Source organism: Papaver somniferum, chromosome 5 (assembly GCF_003573695.1).
Source record: "Papaver somniferum cultivar HN1 chromosome 5, ASM357369v1, whole genome shotgun sequence".
Taxonomy (NCBI): Eukaryota; Viridiplantae; Streptophyta; class Magnoliopsida; order Ranunculales; family Papaveraceae; genus Papaver; species Papaver somniferum.
The window spans coordinates 179,902,044-179,915,619 of NC_039362.1; positions in this window are offsets into that span (position 1 = coordinate 179,902,044).

The window sequence follows — 13,576 nt, forward strand, 5'->3', positions numbered from 1 at the left end:
GATCTATATAAGTGAAACATGTCACCAAAAAATTAGCTTCAAACTCGTTATCGAAAGTGGGATTTCAGTGAACAAATCAAAAGCCCTGGGTTTTGGTGGGTGACTTAACTTTATTCTAGATCATAGTGAAAATGAGGGGGTAATGAGTCTTCTTCTAGTGCTGCTGGGTTGATTCAAAATGTGATTCAACAGATAGATTTTATAAAATTGAAATTCATTGGTGATCCTTTAACTTGGAAAAACGGAAGAGAGGGTGGAGATAATATTAGGGAAAAGATTGATTGAAGTTTAGTTAAGGTAGATTTGCCTGAACCTTCCCATGTTGTTCATCATCTAACTGCCTCATATCATACTCTCTTATTTATATAATTTGATCATGTTAAGTCTAAACAAAATAGGCGACATAAATACTTTAAGGGGTTGGATATATGAAACATAAGGATTATAGGCTTTTCTTTGATAATGCTTGGCAGGTAAATTAAATAAAAGTTGATAGTGATGTTTTTAAAATTCTTGATAATCTTTCTGATGATTTTAGATACGGAAATAAGAATATATTCAAGAAAAAATTTAGGAGTAAGGAAATGATTTAATAAAAATTGACCTTGAAAATGCTAACCATGGGTATCTTGTTTCTGAACATGAATCGGAAACTTGGAATAAAAGTGAAAAAATTTATTTTCTTAAAATAATAGAGATAAATTTCATAAGGAGCATGATAGATGTACTGGATATTTTCATATTGTAAGCTTCATAATATGATTCACACCCTTAGACAAGATTATGGCCTTTGAGAAGGAAAAGATCAGCTCGACCTGTTACTAAAAATCATTTTTATAACATTAGAATTTCTACTGGTCAGAATATTGACCCTATTTTTGATAACATCTAATCTCATTATTAACGTTCAGAATGAAAATTTGATGTGAATCCATGATAGTGATGATTCAGTTTGTTTTGTTTAGCATGAACTCTCGGTGATCTCCGGGCTCTGACGGGGACTTACCAGCTTTTTCCAGACTTATTGGAGTTAATTGAACATGTTGTGGTAAATTTTGTCGTGAGCTTCTTTAGCTCTGGCAGATTACCTGAGGAGATTAACTAATCCTTCATTTCTTTGATTCCAAAAAAGAAAATTCATATAACTCCTATAGATTTTAGACCTTTAAGCATTAATAATGCTTTATACAAACTTATATTTATTCAATATTTTGGCTACTACGCTTAAAGCAGTGGTGGATAAATCTGTTTTTATTCCAAAAAGGAAGATTGTGGATAACATGGTTATATCCCATGAGATGTTGCATAACATGAAAACTAGTAAATCCAAAAAGGGCCACTTGGCTTTAAAACTTGATCTATCGAAAGCTTTCAACAAAAATGAAGTTGAATATTGTTATTTATTAATCTATTTAAGAGTTTCGAATTTAATAAAAAATGTCGTGATTTGATTTATGAGTGCATTTCTACTTTTAAATTCTATGGTCTTAGAACTATCCTATTATTTCTCATTTATTATTCGCTGATGATTGTTTTTTTTTTTTTTGCAAAGTTGATATTGTGGAGGTTAGAAATCATATGAATATCTTAAACATATTTACTAACTCTTATGGTAAAACCATAAAATATCACAAATCTGGTTTCTATTTTGGTAAAAAGATGCATAACAAGCATGAAAACGTTATAGCTAAATTTTGATAAATAGCAAAGAGACTATTGATGGAATAAACATACTCTTAGGAAATCTTTTTATCCTAAAGCTAGAGTAAAGTTTGCGCTTCAAAAGCTAGTGGTGGTAGTGCCATCTGAAATCCCCATAAGGTGAACTTATCTCTGCTTATTAAACTAGAATGGAGGATGTTGAATAATCCTGATGACATTTGGGTTCGAATTTTTAAAGGAAAATACTTTCGTACACTAGTACAGAAATGACCTTTAGCCACGCCAAATATAAATTTTTCTGTCACGCCTTTTTGGTTTTGGCGTGTCTATAGGGTATACTTCTACCCTATAGACACACCATGTTCAATTTGCGTGTTCATATAAGTGCTTTCAACCACGCCATGACTAGTAGCGTGTCAAAATTTCAACCGTTTAGTCACGTTAACTTCAAATTTTTGATTGGGCATGTTTATAGACCAGTCTATGGCCACATTAGGTATTGGCCGTGTTTATAGACCAGTCTATGGCCACATTAGGTAGTTGTGGCGTGTCCAAAAGGTTAGTCACGCCATTTAATGTGTGGTTTTAAAGTTGGTTCATTAGACACGCCAGTATATGCGTGTCCATAGTGTACAATTTAAAGACACGCCAATATATGCGTGTCCATAGTGTAGGCCATATAGACACGCCAAACTGAAAGTGTGGCAAAAAAGTTCTTCTTTGGACACGCTAGTATATGTGTGTCCATAGTGTGCGTTCTATAGACGCGCCGGTTTTATAGCGTGGATAAAAAGTTCGTTTTGAAAAAATTATTAAAAAGCTTTCGCCCATATTCGAACGCATGACCTCGAAGAAGTTAGATAACGTACCAATCCACCAAGCTACCCATCTTTAGATGTTTATGATTAGTGTTTTGAAAATACTAGACTGGTTGAACTACTCAACATTTAAATAAACACGCCAAACTGAAAGTGTGGCCAAAAAGTTCTTATTTGGACACGCTAGGATATGTGTGTCCATAGTGTGCGTTCTATAGACACGCCGGTTTTATAGCGTGGCTAAAAAGTTCGTTTTGAAAAAAATAATAAAAAGCTTTCACCCATATTCGAACGCATGACCTCGAAGAAGTTAGATAACGTACCAATCCACCAAACTTCCCCATCTTTAGATGTTTATGATTAGTGTTTTGAAAATACTACCCTGGTTGAACTACTCAACATTTAAATAAACACGCCAAATTGAAAGTGTGGCCAGACTACAATGGTGCCTCCCAACTGATGCTGCCATTTCCTAATCTGCATGCAACATAAAATGTTAATTAGACCCCAAAGATAAAATTCAAAGTTTGGCAGTGTAGTTATTGTTTTAATGAAGATTAGGTGTTGAAAATAGGTCTTGGTAGTGTAATTATGGTTTGAAAAGGTGAAATCAGACGCATGGCTTTGAAGAGGCGTGGTAAACAAAGCGACATGACTCTTAACCAAGCGTCTTAAATGGGAATGAATAGGTATGGTGGTGGCTTCAAAAGGTGGTTTGTGAGGGTAATTAGCAATTTCAAGGTACAAAATTATAGCATTTTCACCAAAATAGGAAAGGTTTAGTGGAAATAAGAAATGGCCGGAGAATCTTCTCCAAGTGCAGAGGGTGGTAGATTTCCAGGCGAGTCTTCACGAACATCAACTGTTGCATCTCCAGATTCACCAGAATATGAGTTAGCCAAATCACTTCTTTCTTCGATGAAATTAGAGGTATTGCATAAGTTGCAAAGAAATGTTCAATCTGAGATTGATAGGCAGTTGCAGTTGCAGATCCAACAGAGGGAAGAAGATCAAGTTGCTCGAAAAGGAACGAGAGGAGAGAAGGCTTGAGAGGGTATATGGTGTATGGCTGCCAAAGTATTATGAGAGGCGAGAGAGGTAAGATGAGGGAGTGGGAGGAAATGCAAGCAGAGAGAGATGCCAGAGATGCCAAAGCACCCAAGTATGGAAAGCATGACTGAAGATAATTCTGAGTCATCTGATGGGTTTGAGGCAGATGGTGAAGATGATGGTGACATAGAGTCCGATGATGTTGATGGAAGTAGTGAAGGAAATGGGGATGGGGATATTGTTTATGATGATGATCATCTGAAGAGGCAATTTGCTTATGAGCTTGCCAATCCCAAAATCTTCTCGCGAACCATGAATGAGGGTGAGCCGATACGCTTGAGTGTGAGAGTGAGAGCTTATTATGCAGATGATGATGAAGACGGGAATGGTGATTCGGATTCCAGTGGAACTTCTCCTGCTCCATCAGACAACGAGGATAGCGAGCAGGGTGGCGATGGAGGACATGATAATTTGTGGTGAGAGCCACAATGTTACCAGAATGAGCCAAGTTTTTAGGATGAGTATAAAGCCTGAAGGAATGGTACTTTTCTGGTTGAATCTGATGCTGATGATATTAGTAAGTTTCTTTTTGCTTCTCCCCAATGCTCGGTCGACTTTAATTTCATTTTGGTAAGTTTGTGTTCTAATGTTGTCTTTGATACTAAAGGAGGGATGGTTGGTAGCTTTGAATGTTTTTTGGGTTACAGTTAGGGTCACCGTGTGGAAAGAAGTTTGGTGAATGGTACTTTTCTGGTTGTACTTGGAATTTAAATGTTGGGTATTATGATGTTTAGGTTTGAATGAATTGTGAACTCTTGTAAGGATTGATGGAATTTTGGAAATGTATAGAAGTAATGTTGTTGCTATCACTGTTATTTTTATAAGAGCTTTCGAGAATGTTATGCTCTTTGTTGAAGTTTATGGTATTGTGATAGAATGGATTATTATTTATCTGTGAATTTCTGTATAAAAAAAGATTGGATGATGTATAGAATGTAATTGGTAATGAACTCAGACCAGACATAGAAGAATTGAAGAACAAGACTCATGAAGGAGGGGAAGAACACTACCAGGACTCATGAATTGGAAAAACTTGATATAATGCTCAATGAGCTGATGAATGTTAAAGGAATGTTTGTAGTATTGGACTTGTTTTTGTTGTTTTTTTCTTGTTTGCTATTGAATCCATTAAAACACTTAAGAACCAAAATATTTTAATGGATTCGGCAGCAAACAAGAAACAACAACAAAACCAAGTCCAAGCATTAGTACTGGTAGAGTTCTTCTTTGAACTTTCAAAAAGTTCGTTTTGAAAAAATTAATAAAAAAGCATTCTCCCATATTCGAACGCATGACCTCGAAGAAGTTAGATAACGTACCAATCCACCAAGCTTCCCATCTTTAGATGTTTATGATTAGTGTTTTGAAAATACTAGACTGTTTGAACTACTCAACATTTAAATAAACACGCCAAATTGAAAGTGTGGCCAAAAAGTACACCCAACACCCTCAAGACTAATTCCTATATTGATAAAACTGTATTATCAGGATGGGGACTGATTTGTAGAGATTGTGCAGGAAACAGCCATAGACTGCGAGGAGGTGCATCTCTATCCATTGATCCAGAGCAAACTGAAGCGCATTCTCTCCTAGAAGCAGTACAATGGGCTCACAGTAAGGGATGGCTAAAAATTCACTTGGAAGGAGATTGTCAGAATGTTATAGCAGTTGTGAATGGGAAGGCTACAACAGTTAAATAGACAACATATAATTTAATCCATGATGCATTAGTTATATTAAGTTATTTTGATTCTTGGGTTTGCACTTATGCCCATAGGGATGAAAATCATATTGCAGACTCTATAACAAAGTATGCAAGAACTCAAACAATTTACTTTTGTTGGTTTAATAATCTGTGTGTATGGATCAATCTTCTGATTCAACAGGATAAAAACAATATGTAAGCTTGCTTATCAATATATTTATTCTTTCCTATTAAAAAAAAATATTGTATGATTAGAAGAATACGTTTCCTACATAGGTGCCACTAATAATTCATATGTTTCCTCCCTAAACCAAGAATAATACAGGAGACAACCCAGGTTAAAAATTTTAAGGAAAATATTATTCGAAATAGGAAATTAATTTTTTTCTATGGCCTTTTCTCGAGTTGGTTAGAGATAGGAAACTAAATTTCGAAAATTTTGGGAAACAATTTTATCATAGCTGTCTACGATATATTCTCTCATAAAATAAAAGAAACTAACCATATTGGTCAGACATCAAAAATTTGGAAATAAAAAAAGAAAAACACTAAAAATCTTTTGTTTGGCGTGCGATGAAAATGAATTTTACTGGGCGGGATGATTTCAAAAGGAAAATCAATTCCCGCCTGATGGTTTGGTTAAACTCCAAAAAGAAAAAGAAAGATGAGTTCGATCTACTTTTTCAGTTTTTATTACTTGATTCATTCTCTCTTTGAAATCATAATTTTGCTACTATCTCTAATCTTTACAAGGAACCTACCTCTTCAGACTCGATCTTTGTTGTTGGTATTATTTCTACATCCGAATATTAAATTGATGTTAGATTTTTTGTTCGATCTCATAGAATCAGATGCTAGATCTTATAGGTTTACTAGTTAAAGCATGATTAAGGTTTTTATTCTATTACTTCTTATATGTTTACTAGTTAAAGCATGATTAGGGTTTTTATTCTATGTTTACTATCTCTAATCTTTACAAGGAACCTACCTTTTCAGACTCGATCTTTGTTGTTGGTATTATTTATACAACCCATTGTCGAATGAATATTAAACTGATGTTAGATTTTTGTTCGATCTCATGGAATCAGAGGTTAGATCTTATAGGTTTACTAGTTAAAGCATGACTAGGGTTTTTATTCAGCTGTATCAAAGAACAAGTTAATGACGATGAGAGGTGATTTTATTTTGTTACAACAATACTGTTTTAGGCTTAAGTTACATGCATGAACTATTATAAGATTTAGGTAAGGATCTTTATTTCATGTTACTTAGTTAGGTTTTACTAGTTAGTTATGTTTTACAAAACTTAACGATGCTAATTGTTTTCTCGGGTTTTTGTTATTGTTTGGGTTTGATTTAGATATAACTCTACTTTGATGGACGATGTTGTGTCAATCATATATATATATATATATAAGGCTTCTTAAGATTTAATTATTTGAGTCTTTGTTACTTGGCGATCCTGTAACGTCTGCATTTTAAGTTGACACTTTTAATGATACCATGTTGCTAGTTGTCCAATTTGACTATCATCTTCAAGCTAAAAATGGATAATCATTATGTGGTGCTTTAGTACTCTTGGATTTTGTAACAAAAAGTTATATTAGACCGTTTAACCGGTACCTTTCTCTTTGTGGATAACACAATATTCATGAGGATATTTTGTGTGTTGCAGTGATGTTTTAGCCTCAAGTTACATGCATCAATGAGTTCATGTTTGTTTTCTTTGCATATAATAGAAAAGAGGTGTAACACATGTAGACTATCCTGTTAGGTTTATCTAATATTTTCCAAAATAATCTCAAATTCCTAACTCAGATGCACGTACCTACACAAATTTTTTCATGGCAGAAGATGATCACAACGTGCCCCCAGAGGAGGACCAATGGGATGATGAGGTGGATTCTGATGGTGGCCATAGAATTGAATTCAGTAGTTACCTAGGCTATTTGGCCCGTGATATGGTTGGTATAAAACATTTATGTTGGAAGGAAGTCCCTGCAACAACAAAACAAAATATGTGGGAGGAAATTATGATATGCATATGCGGTTATCAATTCGTCGTTTTTGTTGTCGAACTGTGAGTCTGTGATGAACATAAATTAGTTATTATTGCAGTTTCATTATGAGGTTCCCCATGAATATAAGCAAGCGGTCATGAAGCGTCTAGCTGTTCAGCTGCGAGACTTCAGAAGGAAGTTATACAATAATCATGTAAAACCCTTCTTGGAAAGACCGGACAAACTAAAAACTTTTCCCAGAAAGTACGAAACGGTAATGGACCAAGAAGACTGGGACGAATACCTTAAGTATGTAATAGAATCGCCTATACTTAAGGTATGGAATACACATTGCTTTTTCTAATTTGTGTTTCGTTCTTATTGTCTATCCCAGCATACTAATGAAATTATTTTTATTTCCTCTGCAAGAAAAATTCGGAGAAGGGAACAGAGGCAATATCATAATCCAAGTTCCCACATCGGACAGGACGAGGAGGATACTCGGTATTAAAACTAAAATTAGTAAGTCTGTTGTCTTAAACCAGTTACATGATCTTAAACCATATGTCTGAAATATGATATCAACTATATGAATCACAGATGCTAGGGTATATTTTGGAGAACCTTGTATATTTGTTACCTATTCAATTCATCAGTGTCTTCGCATTCATGGTCTAAGAAGCAGTCTCCTAATCTTATGCAGAACTCTACCAGTAATTCCCAACCAAATCCTTCAATATCTCTAGAGAAGTTGTGCACATCTATGGCAGAACCTATGGCTAAGACATCTAATGGAGTATTTTTTATTATTATTATTTTTTTTCTTCGTAAATCTATATTGCTAATCCTAGCATCTTCTTTTTATATGTTGTTCATATGCCGTATCTTCGCAGAAAGCAAAATACGACTTTTGGAATGGATCTAGGGGAAACGTCGTTGCTAGAGGCAGTATTTTTCCTAAGGTGCCTAACCAGAAAATACATTGACAAGAGCTTCCTGAACACTGTTATGCTGCCAATATTCTGGAGGTCATAGATCCATCATTCGTGTTAACGGAACCAAGTGGTGAGTTTAAGTTATTAGTGGAAGCTAAATATGGTTTTGTGGCATGGCCGAAAGATAATTGTTCCGTCTCTGATGACAAGGTTAGTTTCTTAGCTCTTTTGCTTTGTTAATCAAGTATATAAATTGTTTTACGTAAATCAATCCTGTATTCAGTTTGATTAAAGAATAAGTACAAGATAGAAATATATTAATACCTAATGGACATGAATGCCAGTGTAAATTAGAAAATTGATATTTGGTTACGGATTTTATTATGGGCGTCGGCTGTGAAAAATGGCGCGGCCTTCAGTGAAGTTGGCTTTATCACATTGTTGGAAAAATGACTTTTGTCTGTCTCTTGTTGAGAATTCATATGACAGACGAATTCGCCTTGAATTTAAAATATATATATATATATAATACATTTAATGTCTTGCTGCAGGAAACTCCACAATATGGAAAACCTCATAAGCAACCAGAACCAGTTTTAGATTTTGAGAAGAAATTGGACAGTGATAAAATGAATGAGGACCACCTAGCAGTCAATCCACATTCGGGGAGTCATGCATGCAGCCTCTGAAAAGCTTTCTCAGAAGACTAAAAAGGCGCAAAGAAGGTTATATGCACCAACTGTGCAGAAGGCATACCAACTTTCAGATGGGCAACAGAGGAAGACAAGGTTTGGCGCGTCGAGAATGTCACAACCTGATCCATTGCATGCAGAGACACCACCATCAAAAAAGTTGAAGAAAAACTGATGATTTTTGGATAAATGCTCTTTAATATTTTTTTTTGCAAACTGTTAGACCAAAGCTCAACATTTTTTACTGTGTTATTAATAATAATATGAATTTTTGGCATATATGAATTTCAGATTTAACCACAATTTATAAAGAATATAAGAGAATTTGGATATTGCCAGGTGGATGGTTTAGATGCGCCATATCTGAACGGCTTAGAGGCGTCACAAACGTAATATACACGCTTCGAGATTAATTGGCGTGGCTAAATATCATATAAAGCCACGCTATATGGCGTGTCTATAGGTTCTCCGATGAACGGCTCCCAACGTCACATGTGGACGGTCAACGTTACATCTGAACGGTCAATATTGCATCATCTTAAACAAGATACAATGGTACCTAATACAACCACGTGGATGAAGGTAATTGTAAATTGGCGTGGCAAAATATCACATATAGCCACGCTATATGGAGTGTCTATAGGTTCTTCAATGAACGGCTCACAACATTACATGTGGACGGCGTAAATATAATTTAACGGTCAATATTGCATCATCTAAAATGAGATCCAACGATTCCTAATACGACCACGTGGATCAAGGTAATTGTAAATTGGCGTGGCTAAATATCACATATATCCACGCTCTTTGGGGCGTGTCTATAGGAAATCATTGAACAGCTCACAACGTTACATGTGGACGGTGAAGGATGCATATAATTAAACGATCAATATTGCATCATCTTAAATGAGATCCAACGATTCCTAATACGGGCACGTGGATCAAGGTAATTGTAAATTGGCGTGGCTAAATAACACATATAGCCACGCTATATTGGGCGTGTCTATAGGATATCCAATCAACGGCTCACAACATTACATGTGGACGGTGAAGGATGCATATAATTTAACGGTCAATATTGCATCATCTGAAATGAGATCCAACGATTCGTAATACGGCTACGTGGACCAAGGTAATTGGAAATTGGCGTGGCTAAATATCACATATAGCCACGCTCTATGAGGCGTGTCTATAAGATATCCAATGAACGGTTCACAACGTTACATGTGGATGGTATTCAACGGTTTCTAATGCAGCCACGTGGATGAAAGTAAGTGAAATTGGCGTGGCTAAAACATAACATATAACCACGTTAAACCTATATGGTGTGTCTATCGGTAGGCCTGTCAATATATGTCCGATATCCGGAATCCGTTTCCGATTATTCGAGATCCTATAGGATTTTATCCGTTTTATCGGATATCAGATATCGGATAAAAAAAATTATCGGATATTTCTTCCTTAACCTATCTATATCGGATTAGGCTATATCCGTTTGGTTAACATCCGATATCCGATAGAATTAGGGGTATAATTGTAATTTCATCTATTAATCGATTATCACTGCCTGGATTCAGTGGATTCAGTCGAGAACCGAGTCACTTTTTTCGTTTTCTTTTTTTCCTTCTCTTCTCTTCTCAGTTCTCAATCGATCACTCTCTGTCTCTCCCGATCAATCCCTCACTCAGTTGCTTTGCTTATCAATCAGACAATCACTCACCCGCTCAATCAGGTACTTCTATTTCCATATTCGATTTTTGTGTTCGATTTTCATGAAATTAGGGATTTGTGGTTTCTGTCTTGCAAAAAAATTTAGGGTATGATGAAATTAGAGAAAGATTTGAGATGGGTTTATTCTTAAATAAGAACATGAGGCCTAACAATCTGAGATTATGAAAGTTTTATGGAAATAGGGAAACTGATGAATATCTTTTGATGTGAGTTTTCTTCTAATTTTTGGTTTTTGAATTTTAGATGTTGGATGGATATAGGGTTTTTAGTAGTTTAGATCGATTATTGTATGATTTTCCCTTTCTTTTTTTTTTTATTTGAGAAAAGTGAATTAGGGGTTCAGCAAATGCATCATAGAGATTTTTAGAATAATTAGGGGAATGTGATTATGTGACCACTGTTCTTGAAAATGATTTGGTAATGTTGTATCATACACATGATAGTATTGGATGAACTAGGGACTGGGGAACAAAGACTAAGCTTTCAGTGTCTTTTCTTTAAGCTGGTATTATTAGTGCTCTGTAGCATTGATGCTTGAGAGTTTCATGTGTCTTAGTTTCCCTCTTTGTATGATTCCTGCTCAAATTAAATTAGTGAAACTGGATACAGAAATCTAGCTTAGTAGCTTTTACTTCTAGTTAGCTATAGTGAAAATATCTTTTGTAACTTACTGTTTTATTTCTTGTGTCCTTCCACTGCCTTCTAGCTTATGATACAATATCCTTCTCACCCTATGGGCATCTACATTTCAATACAGGAAATTGCAAAAATGTTTAAAAAACCAGCCAAGGGAAAGACAGTTGCAACCTCAAAGTCAACCCCTTTGCCTCAAACTACATCAAATGCTATCATTTCTAGGGATGGTTCACAATCACAAATTTTGGAAACCGAAGACGAATGAAGACAAGAGAGACCCTGTTTGAATATCTGTTAAGTTTTTACTTTCTTTAGCATTTGCTTGTGCTTCTTTTCATGTATGTGTGTGAGTAAGAGACTTACATTCAGATGAAGACAATTCAGATGCCATCTTATGAGTACTGTTTCCAAGTTTTATGTATGACAGTATGAGAATAATTTCACCTTTACATATTTTTTTGTTACTAACGGATATTATCGGATAAATATCCGTTATCCGATAGCTTAACCTATCGGATATCGATATCTGATTTTGATATCCTATAGGATATTCTCGGATATCGAATATCCGATAGTTCTTAACCTGTCGGATATCGGATATCCAGATATCCGACGGATATTCTTCCATTGACAGCCCTATCTATCGGATAACCAATGGCTACGCCAAAAAGCAATTTGCGTGTCTAAAGTGAACCAAATAGGCACACCAAAACGCAATTTGCGTGTCTATAGTGAATCAAATAGCCACGCCAAAAGAAATTTGCTTGTCTAAAGTGAACCAAATAGCCACGCCAACAAGCAATTTGTGTGTCTAAAGTGAACCAAATAGCCACGCCAAAAAGCAATTTGCGTGCCTATAGTGAATCAAATAGCCACGCCAAAACAATAATTCGTGTGTCTATAGAGTACCAGTACTTAAGTTTTTGGGACCCTATATAGCAACGCCTATATGGCTCTGGCATGTCTATTTCATGCAGAAATAGACACGCATGACAGGCGTGGCTATAAGCTACCTAAAACCACGCCATGTTACCTAAAACCACGCAAGCAGAAGTCACGCCTAGTCCAAACCCAAGTGGCGTGACAAAACCCCTATGGACACGCCAATTTGGCGTGGCAAAAGGGTCTCTGTGTACTAGTGCTATATCTCACCCTTTTTATAAAAATAGAGCACCAAATGTTTATCGGATCCGGCATAGTATTAGAAATTATCTAGAAGTTGATCAAAGCAATAATATTTGGGAAGTTGGGTATGGACGAAATATTAATTTGTGACAACTAGATTCCTAATATTGGTATTTTGAATATTGGCAGAATGATGATCTCCTGAAATTGCAAATAAAGTGAAATATGTCTATCGTAATGTTGATAATCACAATAAACTAAGATGTTTAGGAAATAAAAATAGAGAGTTTTCAACTAAGTCGGCTTATGAAATCATTTCAAATGAACAAAATGTGAATATTGATAAATTTCGGCTACAAGGTTTGGCAATTGAATACCCTGATATATGAATTACAAAGACATAAAATATTTTTCCATGGTTATGGTTGTTAACGCAAAGTCTGTTCTTTATAGTGGTTGTAGTCACAGTGACTTGTTTACTAGTCTACTCTAGCTTGAGATTTTCAGGTTTTGGAATGTTTATTTTGTTTGTAGAGTTGACAAATGTTTCTAGGGAAATCGACAAGTTTTCCACTCTTGATGGAATTATCTTGGTTGAGAGAGACTGGGATTTTTTCCGTCAGACCTGTTCGAATCTCCGTTATTGAAGTAAAAATAATGATACAACAAGGTGGTGATGATCTCTACTGGCGAACCTCCAAAAATATTGAAGAAAATGAGCTCAGTTACTAGACTTATCGATTTAAGTTGCAAACTATTTACTCTTGTAGCTTGTGACGGTACGGAAAATTTTTCGCTTCCAGCCGACCATGAATTTCGATCGATTAACAAGTTCCAAATTTTCCGAGATGCCATTTGGGGTGAAAACAGTTTGTAAACAGGAGTAAGGTTATGATTTATTAAACAATACACGAAAATTTTATTCCTATTGTCAAAACAGTAAACCAAAAAGTGTGGAAGACAGGATAATAGCCACGCGAAAAATCTTACAATAGATTGCTGACACGAAACCATTTAAATATGATCCACCCTTATCTAATTAAAATACTATTTTTACAAAAAACAACTTCAATAAGAAAAAGTAACTCTTTTTACAAATCAAATAGAAGGAAACTACAACAGTAAGAAAAGATAGAATCATTTTTTATTAGCCAACCCAGAT